The sequence below is a fragment of the Aythya fuligula genome, chromosome 3, assembly GCF_009819795.1.
Source record: "Aythya fuligula isolate bAytFul2 chromosome 3, bAytFul2.pri, whole genome shotgun sequence".
Classification (NCBI taxonomy): domain Eukaryota; kingdom Metazoa; phylum Chordata; class Aves; order Anseriformes; family Anatidae; genus Aythya; species Aythya fuligula.
Genome location: NC_045561.1, coordinates 109137564 through 109151719, shown reverse-complemented (window position 1 = coordinate 109151719; position 14156 = coordinate 109137564). Strand labels below are relative to the sequence as shown.

At 45.5% G+C, this 14156-nt stretch overlaps 1 pseudogene; it reads right to left on the bottom strand.

The window, feature by feature from the left end:
- Window positions 1-3306: 3306 nt before the first annotated feature.
- LOC116488279 lies at window positions 3307-13675 on the bottom strand (annotated as a pseudogene).
- Between the last annotated feature and the right edge of the window lie 481 nt (window positions 13676-14156).

Below are 14156 nucleotides of genomic sequence, written 5' to 3'. Positions count from 1 at the left end.
GAGCCCTGCATCTGGGGTGGAACAACCCCGTGTCTCATAGAATCATAGAACCATAGAATCATTAAGGTTGGAAAAGACCTCCAATATCATCTGGTCCAACCATCCTCCTACTAAACCATGGCCCTAAGCACCAACAGCTGGGAACTGTCTGGTTGAAGAAAGCCAGGGTCACCCACAGTGTGCTACAGGGAGAGAAATACAGAGCAAGGGACAATAGTATCACCATAGATTTGACACTGATGAGGACATGCTTGGAATGTTGCATCCCATTTTCTGACCTTTCCCAAGTTCAAAATGCAGGTGGAGAAACTGGAGAGGGGCCAGCAAAGAGCTCTAAAGCTGCTAAAAGCTCTAAAGATGACCTAGAGAGCAAGTTAGCACTGTTGGGGGCTCCAGTGAGACCTTGGTTACTCCCCATGTCCCAGGAAAGAGCAGGAGGGACTGGACATCAAACCCTCTGCACAGGCAGTGAGCTGGTAAGATAAATCTAGTAAATCCAAGCAGGTTAACTGTACCTACAACAGAGGAAAATGAAAATCTTTGCAGATCCTGCTCTGTCACCCAAGGGGAAATTTCTCCTCAACCAAATGATGACAACCACTTGAACCTGGGCACATGAGCAGCGCTTCACGGAAAATCACCAGAGGAGGATTTTTTTGTACCCTCTTTTCAGGCGGAGTGCAGTTTTTATGACTGCACTGAGGGCACTGCTGATGCTCCTGCTCCTTCAGGGCCCACAGCTCTTGGGCAGACGGGACCAACGTGGTGTCACAGCACGACCTGCACACACGGCAGCTACAGAGCTCTGCCTGCCGCCCCGTTTGTTACGTGCTGTGGTAATGAGCAGCAAGGATGCGCTGCCTCTCCCTGCCACTTCTATTAAAAATATCTGATGAAGGAAAGAGAAACTCTGATTTGCATGAGAAGGGGTTGAAATAAATAAGCAATCATTTTGAAAAATGAGTGTACGCACATACAAGCACCCACGCATGTAGTTAAACCTCCCATCCAAGGAGAGAGGTTGATGCTGATTGTTTATGTTCATGCAGCAAAAAATTGTACGGAATTATTCTTCTTGGATGAAAAACAGAAACAACCACATCAACTCACTTCATTTTAATGTCCATTTTATTGTAATCATCTTGCCATTCTCTGAGCTTTCAGCCTCTTGTTTTGGCATTATAAGCACCTGTGCTTGTAAACCCTAGGTATCATAAATAAAAAGAACACTTCATTACAATAATATCTACAGAAAATGAAGTTGGTGAAAAATGTGATATTTGCAGCTTTTCAGCTCCCCTACATCTATATACAAAGCAGGAATATGTAAAGGCTGCTTATCCAAAGTGCTCAGTCTATCTGGGTTCTTTATTATTATTCATATGTCACTGATGCACAGAAAGGATGGGCTAAGTGGTAAGATGCTTGACTGGACTTTGGGAGAAACAGCCATATTTTCCACACATGTCCTGTGTGACTTTGACCAAGGTATAATCCATCCTTCGATCTGCTCACCTCCTGTAGTGTACTACACATCCGCAATATCAAATGGGGGCAATAACTCCCATTCCACGAGAATTGTGTGAACAAGACCAAGGCTGATTTTACTTAGGTATGCAACTATAGGTGGTCAAAGCCACAAATATTGTGCATGTCAAACCTTAAACTTCCCACTTTTTGCATATGGACTGTAGATCTTCACGAAAGCACAGCCCTATGTGGTAGGCTCTATAAATAAGTCAAAGAAACGGAGATTGTTTCCGAAAAGACAATAACTGCCAGAATCCATTTTCTGTTGCATTTCTGTAGCTGCTGGTATCAGAGGAGCAGGAGGGGTGGCATTGCAGAACGAGATCGTAATCAGATACACAGCTCTGGGATGGGCTGGAGGAGGCCTGGAGGATCAAATGACCCTGTTCCAGGAACACAGCACTCAGTATGGGTCTGCAGAGCTGTGGTGGTTTTACCGTGCTGGGCAGCTAAACCCCACAACCGCTCTCTCACTCCCCCTCCTTTAGATAAGGAGGGGGAGAAGTAAAGCAAAGAACAACTCACGGGTTGAGATAAGGATAATTTAATTAAAGGGAAATAATTATAATAATTAAATAAAGACTACCATGAACTAAACAATTTAACTAAGGGGAAATAAAAGGGAAAGGGGAAAAAGGGAGGAAAACAAACAAACAAAATAAATGAAAGCTATATGGAAGTGCAGAGGAAAGAAATTACTCTCTACTTCCCACAAATGAGCGATGATTGACCACGTCCTTGAAGCAAGGCCTCAACGCACGCAGCCGGTGTTCGAGAAGAGGACCGACGTCTTCTCAACGAGAGCCCACCCCTCCCCTCTTCTTCCTGTTTCCACCTTTTATTGCTGAGTGTGACACCACATGGTATGGAATATCCCTTTGATTGGTTTAGGTCAGCTGCCCTAGTGATGTTTCTCTCCTCACTTTTTGCCCACCCCCTAGGAGGGTTAGAGAAAGGCCCAATGCTGTGCCACTGCTGCTCAGCAGTAGACACAACACTGGTGTGATAACACTGCTGTTCCAGCTACAAGTACAGAGTACGGCACTGAATGGGCTGCTGCTGGGAAAGTTAACATTCCAGCCAGACCCAGTACAAGAGCAAACACTGACAGAAAGTTGACCTGAGTAACATTTGTAATTTTGAGACACAATGAGACATTTTAGGGACTAACACCTAGACCTTTTTAGTCTATGACAGGACAACCCCATACAAAAACAACATGGGCAAATGGAAAGAAAACAGCATATAATGCTTCTCTTGCCCCTAGAGCAAGAGGAAAAGGGTTGAGACTGAGGATAATGGGAAACTACCGTGACTGTGGTGTGTGAGAAGTGGGTTAGAATTTGAGAAGCCCTGGCGTCACAGTGGGCAGAGCTAGGTGGAAATAATTAAAGTCATTGCCAGGAATGGCTCAGGCTCACAGCCTACTGTAGGAATAATATTTCATTGTCAGTCTTCTGTTGCCTGGTGCCTTGAAATATAAGAGCTAAGATTTAGATCTGCTCAGGATGGACAGCTCTTTTCAGGATGGAAAACTGAAAAACGTATTCCTTTGGAATCTGAATGTTATCTGTCCAGGGAGAGATGAAAAATATGTGCTCAAAATGTTAAGGAAATGTGAGGAGACATGGGTCTAGACCCTCTCAACTAAACATTTTGGTGACACGTTAATTCTGTTCATTCTCTCTCACAGAAGACTAATTCCTAAGCCTTGAAAACCACGGTGTTGGAATAAAGCAGGAGGGCCAGGCAGCCATACCCCAGGAGGGCACTATCTCAGTTCGCATCCCTGGCAGTTGGAGCAACTTCCAGGAACAACTGGAGATACAAAGTGACTCGCTGCAAGAAGCGGGGGTGGCACTTGAAGCGCACCAGGGGGAAGTAAAGAATGACGCCGCTGAATATGAACAGAACGATGTAGAGGTACTCGATCTGGGGTTGGTCGATGATGGGAGCCAACACCAGGTACACAGCTGCCATCAGCACAATTATGGGGATGATAATCGGGACCTGTGAAAGCAAAACATCAGAGTAAAGACTCATGTAATCCTTGTGGGTCTGGACAACCCTGAAACTTGTGCAGAAGGCTTTTTAGCTGAAATTCTGCTGCAGCCTGAGGTATTACCCAGAAATCCCAATTAATCCAGGCATCCTGTTTCCCAGCCCACTCCATTCTAAGCTTCTGGCAGGCCTGCAAGAGCTACGCCACCACCACGTACCCTAACCCCTTGACTTCCCTGACCTCCCAGACTCAAAGATGCAAACAGCACACAAAACATTACTGCAGAAACAGAACTCCGTCTGCTTGAAGCCCATTCAGCCAGCAGGTTGGGTCCTCACCCAGTGTCCTAGTCACAGGACAGAGCCACAGGAGCAAGTGACAGGAAGGCCTAACAGAGCACTGCTCTTCTTCATGCTAAGCCCTTCAGGACACTCGCTATTTCTTCGTACAGCCTGGCAGTGTCAGCCTGTCATCTGTCACCAGGAGGAACCCCATGGAAATGAGGGTACTCATTGTGCTTGTCTCAGGGAAAAGCCACTGTCCCACCTGTGTTGGCTCTCACCGTCTATTGAGCCCCCTGTTCCACAGGAGTATTTCCCTCAGTCACAGAGGAGGCCTTGCAACTCAACTCGCTCATGGCACCAGAGATAAAGCAGGTGACTCCTGATTTCCTTCCACTAAGCTGGTTTGTGGCAGGCAAACCCGTCCCCTGGCCATGGCAAAGGACTTGGGGCATTCTGGCTGAGTTTCCTCTCTTTGGCCAGCCTCTCACACCTGGGCTACCCTCTGAGGAGTGTCACTGCGCTCTCAGAGTGTAACCAGGTGGTTGTGTTACTGATCAGAATCATCCTAATTTTTTCTTAAGTCTTGAAGGAAGAAAGAGAATACGGTAGATATATTTACCATAGTAAGGGGTCATTATTAGCGTATCGAGACAGAGAATTCACACTTGACTTATGGCTGCACACTCACACTATCTCGCCCTCTGTAGACTTTTCTGAGACAAAATGTGAAATTAAAAAAGGAAGGACAACCACACTAAATCCATAGACAACTAACCCCAGTGCTCTTCCTTTCCTCATAATGCTGTCTCATTCATTCGGACAATCAAGGAAAAGGGTTGTGGGGGGTTCGTGTTATTACTTCACCTTATAAGATCTTGGCAGTTCTGGTTTCTTGATTTTTAAATACAGGAGGCCAGAAATAGTCATGCCATAGAAAAACCATGCTATAAAACTGGGGGAAGAAAATAAAATAAATTTGGGGTGAAATCGTACAGCAAAGTCAGTCCTGCCTTGCATATCCCAAGTGTACATATCTCCAATTAAAAAGAATAATATTGATATAAATGTAGTAGTCCTTGCATTCATTTCCTTTCCAGCACAAACAATGAGAACTTTAGAATGACCCAAATATTGCAGATTCATTTCAATATGAGGATGAATCACACCCAGTTAAGTAGTGACAGAAGCATGAATGCATTGCAGAGATGCTGGGTCTTAAGCTCTTTTCCCTGCTTCCCTCCCCGATATGAGTCAGAAAGCAGTAGTTTAGGTTGAAAAAAAAATAATAATAATAAACAAATAAGCTTCCAAAACAATGCCAAGAACCAGGGGCACAAGGGGATGCAAACAGAAGTGCTGTACTTACCTGAAAAAGTTCACGATGCTGGTGAAGTTTCCTGACATTACCATTACCAGAGACATAGCGGATGTAAACAGCAGGGCAGGGGAGGGCGTGAGGCACCGCACATGGGCCATGGACAGGATTTCTGGCTGCAAGCCGAAGCACAACAGCGTGTGGTCACCTCACATTCGCGCAGACACGCACCCATCCCCTCAGCAGCTGGGGGCAGTTCTGCCTGCAGCCAGACCCTCTCTTAATCATCAGGCGAGCACTGTGATATAAAAGCCATTCAGCTGCAAGGAATGTAAACACGGAGCCCCCCGCAAGGATATTTTTATCATGTCTCACTGATTTCCTATCTGATTGGCTTTGGTTCAGGCAAACATGATGAGCATGGCCCCGCTCTTCTGCCCTCTGTCACCTTGCTCTGGGACTTCTCCTGGGCTGACTGGAAAACGAGACAACTGTTCCCAATATATACATGCAGCCAAACATAAAGCAAACCAGGATTTGCTCCAGAACACAGAGAGGATCACTAGCCTCTTTATTTATTGGCTCATTGGGAAAGTTTAATAGAAAGGTTTCTTGTTTTATTTTAATTTTAAACCAAAATACATGTATCATCCAAGTACTTCTCCTAAAGCTCAGAGAAATGGGACAAGGGGGATGGTTGTTTGGTATGGTCACATTCATATCCACAGTTCTGTGGACTGCCTGGCACAGAGCTTGTCACGGTGCAGCAGACACTGTCACCGGTAAGAGAAGCCACCACCCCAGTCATTTATATATGTAACAGATTCCCTCCTGTGCAAAGGAGTGGAGCTGATGCAGGGTGGTATCCTTTGCCCCCGAGCAGAAATGGAGGGCACAGCGTGCCTCGAGACAGCTCAGCTCAAGCTCTGAAAGGGGGAAGCGGAGCCGAGATGCAGGTGTAGTGTGGGGCACCTGGAGGCAGAGGCCTGCATGTCCACGGTGCCAGCAACCAGAGCGAGTGTGGGTATGCACACGAGTGTGATCGACAGTGATGATCAAGGCAGGTTAGCTGGTGGGCAAGCGAAGTGGTTTGGGAGCCAGGGGCGTGCTGGCTACCAGAGGGCCCGGGGGGAGTCCCAGCTGGCTGCCACAGGGACTGTGGAAAGTCTTTGAGCGATAAATAAACCACTGAAGAGCTATTGCTCTACCAGTTGAACGTATGTGGTATTTTCCTTTCTGATTTAGTACCACAAGAAGATAGAGTTCCTCAAAGCAAACCAGACCCCCGTTATGGGGTCCTTACCATATGGCCTTCCCTCGCAGCAATGTAGCACACGCGGCCTCCGCTAAAGAACGTGCCATTCGATGAGCCAAACGTAGACAGCGCCACCGACAGGGAGATGAGCCATGCCCAGCTGCCCAGGACTTTGTCCCTGAGGTGGGAAAGAATTCACATCATGTCATCCAGCATATAGGTGGATGGGATACACACCCCAGAACCAGACAGGTTTCTCCTCTCCATTATTTTCACTGAAAGTTTTCATGTATTTATTTATTTTTCCCAAAGCCTTTCTAGTGATTTAAAGCCTTCTCTCCATTCCTGTAATATTTAGTTGTTAGTCTCATCCAGAAGCAGCAGCTTTGCTTCCTGCCTGGTGTAGATACATTGCAATGGTGTACAAAGCTGTCACGACATACAGAACGCTTTGTGTGTACACATGCTGTGGTGTGAATCCTGGAGATGCTGCTTTTAGCACCAACAATATTAAAATGGAAAATGCAGAAAGACCATTACCACCAGAGCTGACAAAATATCCTGCATTATAACCCCTTCCCCAACAGGCATAAGAATTTAACCCTCTAATCTCACCTGCACTTACTTCTGTCCTGTGGACCAGGTTAGAACCAAAGCAATAGTTTGAATTTCAGAAGTTTGGTTTTAGAATATGCTCAGACATTTGCACTTTGCTTTCTTCAGAACAGAAGAAGTAGCAGGGCTACAAATATTTCAAGGACATATAATTTTCTCACTTAGAAGTAAAGCCTGTCTTTAGGAATGAAACAGCATGAAGAATATTAATTGAGTAATAAGTGCTGGTGGTTTGGGGTAATTATCACATACATGAACAAACACACAAACACAGTCTTCATCAAATTGGCAAAAATGCGAAGTTTGAAAGTGTTTTTCTTTCTTTCTTTTTTTTTTTTAGGACAGATTTCCATCCGAATTGTGTGACTTTAAGCCTTATGTAGCAGTTTTTAGTATCACCAATCCCAAATGTTCAAAAATCAAGAGCTGGGCTTTCCAACATTATGGCAGCAGCTTATGTACCATAATAATTTCAAAAACATAGTATGTAAATTTAATATCTGGGTTATGGGCCATTGGGATTCAAGTTATTAAGCTACTTGTCATAGACAGAACTAAAAATTTCCTTTTTTTAAAGTGATGAAATCTGGGCATCTCACATGATCACAAGACTCCATAACCTCAAGATCTCAGGGGAAAACAACTTATATCACAAAAATGGTAATAAAATATTTAGCAATTGGGTATTTTGCACTTCTGAGATTCATGTTGTGCTGCTTGGGCTCTCAAAATGAACTACAGGGGCTGCCATGAATAACTTTGTACACTTTGTATAACATATAATATATATATATATATACACATTTAACATATATATGTGTTATATATATGTGTTATACATGTATACATACATATACATATATATATATGTATAACATATTTTATATATATATATATATTGAGATCTACACTTCTGTTAAATCACTGGCACCAAAGACATGTTGGGGAGAGTTTTGTGAGCCCATTTTCTGCCTGCACTTCTCATCTCTAAACAGTGTTTCTACCTAGCAATTTCCTTACTATATGGAGAATAAATGCATTTAAATGTGAAGTGCCCTCCTCTGGCTTCTTTATGCTCCTCTCCTTCCTTAATGGCTTGAAGAGCTGCATCTCTTGCTCATGAACCACAAATATTGCACCCTCCTCAGCCAGTGGCTATCCACCTGTCCTCCAGGCTTCGGAGTGCCCAGCTTTCCAGTTGCTAGTTCAAAGTTTCTTCCTGAATTGTGCTCTTGGGGTGAAAAGGTTAATCAGGCAGGAAAACAGAGGCGTTAAAAAGGAGGAAGCTCACAAGTAAGTTGTTAATCAGGAATGATGGGAAAGGAAGTGCAGAGAAAGTTCATGACACTGCAGCTTAGTAAGGCTTTGTAACCTGTTCAAACAAAGCGCTAGGCCTTTAAAAGCTCCTGTTTATAATGACATGAAAGGCTATTAGAGACCACAAGAGCTTGCTCAGATCTTCAAACTGGAGATCTTGCGAAATGCACACAGCAGCAGAGCCACTGCCAACTTTTTAGGAAGAGGACGAGCAGCGACATAATCCCTGGATATAATGTGTCATTGCTTCTGCCAGACTCATTTTCAGATATCATAGATTCTATGTCTTTGGAAAGATTTAGACTGAGTTTGGATATTCTGGTGGCAATATCAGCTGGTTCAAAGTCACTGGTGCCTACATTTCTCATGACAGTCCTTTCTATCTAATCCTAAAATCCTTGTTGCACACAGAGCCTATTCTACATCACGAAACACTTCAGGTTGATGGAAGGTACAAACAGTTTGTAAGCAAATGGGGAAATTGAACCAACACACTCTGGTCTGGTCTAATTTCCACGTGAAGAGTGGAGAGGATTAACCCAGCTGGCTTTTGTCTCTCTCCCAAACCACTGCTGCTCCTTTGGTGGGGCAGCACATTGCTCTCTCCACTCTTATGGAAATGCTTAAAATGAGGGATGTTTCCCAGTCCCCAGGCCTGGATATTCACTTGTACTGAGCCTACATGGCAAGGGTTTGATAGCAGGGGGCTGCAGGGGTGGCCTCTGTGAGCAGAGCCCAGCAGCTGCCCCATGTCAAATCAGAGCCAGCTCCAGCCGGCTCCAAAGAGGACCTGATGGTGGCCAGAGCCGAGCCAGTGAGCGATGCTGGGTGAGCCTTTGGGAGAAGAGAGGAAGGAAAGAGAGGGGAAAAAAATAAAAATAAAAATGTTGTGCAACTGCAACTGGTAGAGAGGGGTGTGAAAATGGGAGAGACCCAGCCTTGCAGCCCCCAAGGTCAGTGCAGCAGAAGGGCAGGAGGTGCACCAGGCAGGCAGCAGCAGTTCCCCTGCATCCTGTTCAGAGGCCCCTGGTGGAGCAGGCTGTCCCCCTGCAGCCCATGGGTCCCACATGGAGCAGATCTCCACGCTGCAGCCTGTTGAGGAGCCCCCAGTGGAGCAGGTGGATGTGGCCTGGAGGAGGCTGCAGCCCATGGAGAGCCCCCACAGGAGCAGGCCCCGGGCCAGAGCTGCAGCCCATGGTGGAAGAGGTCTTCTGGTAGGAGCTGCTGCCTGTGGGGTCCTGTGTTGGAGCAGTTTGCTCCTGAAGGGCTGCACCCTATGCTATAGACCTATATTTGGAGCAGTTCTTGAAGAGCTGCTGCATGTGGGCAGCCTCCACAGGCTCAGTTCAGGAAGGATGGCATCCCATGGGAGGGACCCCATGTGGAGCAGGGGCAGGGAGGGACCATGAAGGCGCGATGGAGGTGAAGTGTCAGGGATTGATCACAGCCCCCATTCCTCATTCCTCTGCGCTACTCAGAAGGTAGTTTTGGGGGAACGGTTGTTTTAGTTTGCTTTCAGTTTCTCAGTGCTCTAGTCTGTTAGTAATAGACAATAAATTATATCAGTCTCCCTATGCTGAGTCTGTTTTGCCTATGATCTCCCTGTCCTTATCTCAACCCTTGAGCCCTTTCCATCGTATTTTCTCCTCCTGTTCCTTTAAGCAGGGGGAGTGAGAGAGCAGTGTGGTGGAGCTTGGCTGCCCATCAGGGTGAAACCTCCGTAATCCCCTTACTGCATCCGCATTGTTTTCAGGGAGATGCTCCTGGTGTGCTCTTCACCCTTTCTTTACAGCCACTCTCCATGGAGAAAAGCACGGGCTGGAGGGAAGCCACAGTTTCCCAGTGTAAATGAGTGGGGATGGGGAGCAAGGAGTGCTCTGCAGAACATCACATCTTGGCAGACCTCGGAGACCATGGGCCCAATGGGGCTGGTCAGCTTGGTCTTTGGTTAGGGAAGGCTACCTGCTGCTCTGAAAGCAACAGGGAGCTGCATGTCAGCATGCTTCCTTGTCTGCTTCCATGCCCACTGGGAACAGCGCCTAAATCTCCTGAAACTCAGGGGAAAACCCGTGTTTTGTTAGACGGCTTTGGCTGCTTTGTTACCAGAAGCAGAGCTCACCCCCAAGTGACAGCCACAGCTCCCGAGGTCAGCAGTTCCGATGGAGTCATGGCTGCAAAGTAACTCACGTTCACCAGCAAGTACAGGCAGGTAACCAAGGGAATAGCAATCATCACGGCTCTGGGAAGGGTCACCTGGAAAAGGGACCACAACTGTGTTACAAGAAGCTTCTTGGTTGTTTTAACATTGATTTATTTGTTGTTGGTGTGTTATGGCTCTTGATGTGATACATCTTCCCATGAACATCCCACTGAAATAGGTGACATATCGGTGTGTTTTGCATCATATTTAACAACTCTAAGGGCTAAATCAAAGCTGGGCAGCACAAGGGAAATTTGCTCGAGGAAAGAATTATATTTTTCTTAATGATAGGATACTACCGTGGAGCTCCACAGACCATTTTAAGGCTCACAAAAATCAGCAAACACTGCTTTATGCAGATGAAAGCACTGGAAAAGAACACCCATAAGGTGATCACAAAGCAACTTTCTACGTCTAAAAACCTGAAATATCCATTTTTGCATTCCCTGTTCTCACTGTAGGACAAGATGTGGCAATTCCTTGTACTGTGGCTTCCACCTTGCCAAGGTCTCAGTATCAGTGTACTCAGTCCTTTGGGAGACAGCACCACATGACTCTGGGATCTTTGTTGCCATTTAGATTAATATTCAACTGCATATTTTCATGTAATCTGTAATATCATGTGCTCTGCACAAGCACAGTCTATACCCGCTGCACTCACACAGCTCTTTCTAAAAGAGAGTCGATACTGCTGTAGTGTCTGATCTGTGATCTCCATGGCACAGAGAGGGCTGCTGTGAAATGCGAGTGAGCTACTTCAGCGCCTATACCATGGACAGAACAATGCCCAAAAAGCAGATATTGCTTGACTTTGTGTAAAGTTCCCTCTAAGCAATGAGGAGTAAGAAGTGGGTTTTGAACTACACATTGTAGATCAAATATTTTTCAGAACACTTGGTGTTAAGAAACCTTTGTGAATTTTAGCAGAAGAGAGGCTGCAGTGCTTTTTTGCATAAGTCTCGGTGTCCGGAGTGCTATTCTCTGAACTCTAAGACAAAAGCTCATCCCCAAGACATTCAACCGCCTATAAGCTTTTTTTCCCAGCTAGTGAGGCAGTGATTTCTTGTGGGTAGGATGTTAAATTGCTTAAAGACCTATTTTTACTCTCCCTGTAACCTTTCCAAACACATCCATAGGTGTCCTGTCCCAGAACAACAACAACAACACACAGGAGGGAAGCTCAGCAGTCTTTCCTCCAGCTCTAATCCCTTGATTACTCCTCTTAACACGCTAATAGGCAGCAACAAACATAGCAGCAGCAGCACGAAGCAAGAAAAACCCAGCTCACTCACCTCAGGCTTCTTCAGTTCCTCCGTTACGTAGTTCAGGTTGTTCCAGCCATCGTAGGACCAGAGCCCCTGATAAAACGCCACCCCGACCGTCCCAATCCCCGCGGTCGTGTTTTGAAAAGCGTTCTGAAAACTCTGAGTTTGTCCCTTGGCCAGCAGCACCATCCCGCCCGCCACGATCACTAGCAAAGCCAGGAGTTTGGCAGCTGTAAAAACGTTCATGATAGACATCGCCAGCCTCACGTTGAGGCAGTTGATGATAGCTAAAACCAGGATGCAGGCGGCAGCTGCACATTTGACGACAGCCTGCGGAGACGAGCAGCCCGGGTAGAAGGGCGCAACGGCGTACTCAGCGAAGCTCAGGCAGACAGCTGCCAGCCCAGCTGGCCTCACCAGGATGACAGAAGTGTAGGCGAAGAGGAAAGCAGGAAAAGAGCCGAAAATCCTCAGGATGTAAATATATTCGCCTCCAGACTCTTTAATTATGGTTCCCAGCTCAGCGTAAGACAAGGCCCCGAACGTGGCCAGGACACCGCAGGCTGCCCAGATAAGCAGGCTGCTGGCAGGGCTCCCCATGTGATGTAGCACCCACTCGGGGGACATAAAGATCCCCGAGCCTATCATGGTGCCCGCAATTAATGACACCCCGCTAATGAGGCCGACCTCTTGCTTCAGTCTCAATTTCTCCCTTCCTTCACTCGGATCTGTGGGTGAAGGAGGTGGATCTGTTGTCTTCCTTTTCCTCATTACGGACTTGTTGGCAGATGTTTCCTCAGAGAAAGTGTGGAATAAGACTGAGTCGTTTAAATAAGAACCACCTCAGGCTTTTAGGGTTAGGTTAATAATTACAAGAGTCACACAGAACACTGACAAGAAATACAAACTCTCTTTCCCTGTTTTGCATTCTTTCATTACCCATCTTATCTCGCTAATTTATAATGGTTCAGATGCGGCCAAGTCTGATGATCTTTGGTTGTCGTTACAAGCAATGGGAATGGAGAGCATTCGGCACCACCTCAGGATCATGTAGCACCTCACTGGACTGTGTCCCTTATTGCCCCTCCTTTAAATCATGCTTCAAATGCCACCTGAAGCAAAATATAAGATAAGCAAAATCCCGTTGCAAATCTGTACTTTATTCTTTGTTTCAAAGTCAATGCCCAAACATCTCCTTCAGTGCTGAATCATATTTTCATGCTCCGCTGTAGCGTGACCCTAACAAGCCTGCCACCCAGCACGCTGTGGCTCTGCTCAATGAGCAACCTTTCCAGTGTCCTCATCAAAGACACAGAAGTGTTCTGCTAAAACCAGTCCAGACACTGCTTTCTTGCAGAGTAGTTGGGGCAGTTCTGGCTTTTCCACATTTTAGAAGCCACAGGGGAAGAGTGAAGAGGCAACAAGTACATTTTTATGGGCCCTTTTTTCCAGTGTCCATGAGGTTTGCAGATTCTTACCAGACCATGATCATCAGAGGATTTTGTCACCACTCATCATATACACATTTCATCGCACGCTCAACAGAAATGTCGAAGCACAAGGTTCTGGCAATGCCACCGGCATCTTTTTACCTACCATACAATTTTTGACTTTGGGGAGGGTTCTGCTAAAAGCCTGAAGGTTGTTACAAGGCATGAGGATGTGCTTTGTGATCTGTTAGACGTGCGAAGCATTGAGCAGAAGGGAACGTCCATATGGATTCCTTTGGACATGAAGTAAACTTTCCTGACTGCAACCATAAAGAAGGAGACTTAGCGTGCCTGGTGGTCTCGTTCAGACCTCTGTTGTGATAGATACCAGAAAGAACGAGGGAGACCTTCCTCAGCCCTTCACAGACACAGCAGACCTTGAATCTTTAGAACTATCTGTCCTCAACCATTCCGGCTAAAAACAGCATGAATATAAATAGAGAAGTATCTTTATTGTCTGTCTAAAATTTTCTTGTCTTCTAAATAGCTTTCTCTTTCTCTGCTTTTATTTTCATGAAATAATCTTCTTAGCTTTGTAGTTTTCTATGGATAACTCTTGGACTCTTAACAAAACTCAGGCACCTGTAAGAAAAACAAGGTATATGAGTCACACGATTGCTCATGTTAAAGCAAATAAAGTAGAACAAATTTTAGCATCAAGCTTCAGGTTTTAATTTTTTCAAAGATGAAAAAAAAAATCTCATTAAAAGTAGGTTTTCAGTATAAATCTTATTACCAGACAAAGAAAATCACGAATATTTTATCTTTTTTTGTAAAAGTACACTAGATGTTACTCTTAATACTAACTCACAAGTACTCACTGGGAAATGGATCCCATTTTGATTCTCATAATTTCAGAGTCACTTACAAAAATTCACCGCTG